This window comes from Carex rostrata, chromosome 27, assembly GCF_964058835.1.
Source record: "Carex rostrata chromosome 27, lpCarRost1.2, whole genome shotgun sequence".
Taxonomy (NCBI): domain Eukaryota; kingdom Viridiplantae; phylum Streptophyta; class Magnoliopsida; order Poales; family Cyperaceae; genus Carex; species Carex rostrata.
Genome location: NC_135944.1, coordinates 2,553,311 through 2,555,397, shown reverse-complemented (window position 1 = coordinate 2,555,397; position 2,087 = coordinate 2,553,311). Strand labels below are relative to the sequence as shown.

Below are 2,087 nucleotides of genomic sequence, written 5' to 3'. Positions count from 1 at the left end.
ATTATTTTTTTATAACTTTTTTTATATTTTTAGTACAAAACAAACTTTTACCAAAAAATCCTAGTTTATGGTCCGATTTGGCCGATTCCAACCGATTCATCCGTTTCCAATTGCATGGTCAAGTGACCGATTCCGATTTTGATTCCGATTTTTCGAAACATGATTTAGGGTTACCCGCACTAGCAATGTCCAGTGAAAGAAAGTGTCGGCCAGAAACTGATTATTAAATATGAACTGATTATTCAGTTTGAAATTTTAAGTTACTGTTTGTGAATTATAATGTAATAAACAATAATTAAACTAAAGTAACTCGATCATTTGTTTCCAGCTGCCCTATTGATCGATTGCACAAACTGTAGGAAGCTCTCCTTGGAAGAGCCTCCTTCCTCATCCCATGCCTTGTTCATCACATTTCCATATTCCTTGGCTCGTCTTCTAATTTCAATGCCCTTCTCATTGGGGCCCATCATCAAATCCACCACCTCCTCCACCTTCGCCTTTGTTTGCCCCGAGCTTTCCGTCATGCCTCTTGCGAGTTCAATACCCAAACCAACCTCGATCAACATCATTGAATTAAATATTTGTTCAGCGGCGAGTGGCCAACTGATGATCGGTACTCCATTGCTAATGCTCTCAAGTATTGAGTTCCATCCGCAGTGGCTAAGGAATGCTCCGGTCGATATGTGGCTGAGAATTTTTAATTGTGGGGCCCACCCATGAACGAGTAGTCCTATGTTTTTTTGCTTGATCCTGTCCTTGAAGCCATGAGGTAGCCATTCATCTCTGAACCCACCCCTCGGATCATATCCAATTGGAGGTCTGATGACCCAAATAAAAGAGCAACTGCTGCCCTCGAGTCCCTGTGCTAGATGCATCAGTTGTTCATGTTGTATACTGTTTTGTGACCCAAAAGAGATGTAAAGCACCGATGCTGGCGGTTGCGAGTCTAAAAATGTCATGATTGTAGTTTCATCCTCAAATTTGGAAGAAGATGGTCGATTGGCCAGAGCTAGCAGTGGACCGATAGGCCAGATTGGAAATTTGAAGGTTTTTCTAAGCATACCTAGACCAAGCGATTCAAACTCTTCAACAGTATTTATCACCATTGCATCGGTCTTGTGCAAAAATCTGATCTGCCTATTTTCAAATTGAGACAATTCATCCGTACCATCTGCTTCTAGGATAAACTTTGGCAGTTGCGATCGGTCCATTATAATCTCTGTATATTCTGGCAGGGAGAATCTATTGCTTTCTGTTAGTGTATGAGGAAGGTTCGACCACAGAGACAAAAACACTGCCCCTCCAAATGCACCCATGGTAAAAAAGTAGTATGAAAGACTTTGTACTTGTGCGCTATATCAACCGTCCAACTACAGAAATAGTCGGTCACGATGCACAAGGGAGCATGATTTGACTCATTCGATACAAGACTAGAAATGAAATCATCAAAAGCAGAGTAGAGTGTTTCGGTAGCTTTAAAGAAGGTGATGAATTGGGTAATAGGGATGTCAGCAAAAGATTCAGCACTGGCTGGAAGGCCATGATCAGCAGGGTAAAAAGGGAGGGAATGAAACCGGAGATGCGAATCGGGAGGAAGGAAAGATCGGATCGAACTTATGTGATGAGAGGTTGAGACGAGTGTTATGGTCAAACTTGGCTGGTAATGGTGGAGTCGAGCTGCGAGGGAGAGGAAAGGGTAGGTGTGGCCTTGGGCTGGAAAAATGAATAGAACTACATGAGCTTGAGGTTTTTCCATGGAGAAGGAGAAGACGCACAAGGTGTAACACCATGAAAGAATTAATTAATAAACTTGAAATGAGCCAATTTAAAATTTGTTAAGAATGTAACTATATAGTGTTTCTGAAATTTATCTTAGATAGGAGTACATCTTGAAAGTGATGAAATAGTGGCCAAGCATTAGAGATATGTATTTAGTGAACAAAAACTCTATTATTAATTCTTTTTTTACTTTTCTTAGATACTTAGATTATTGTGATTATAGAAGGAAAAATCAGAATTGGAATCGGAATCGGTCTTTTGATTATGGAATCAGAATCAGGTCCCATTTGGATTGAAGTAAGAGCCGT

The 2,087-nt window shown here is 40.5% G+C and overlaps 1 pseudogene; it reads right to left on the bottom strand.

Moving 5' to 3' along the window:
* Positions 1 to 314: 314 nt before the first annotated feature.
* Positions 315 to 1,316, bottom strand: LOC144544832 (UDP-glycosyltransferase 92A1 pseudogene; annotated as a pseudogene).
* Positions 1,317 to 2,087: the final 771 nt, after the last annotated feature.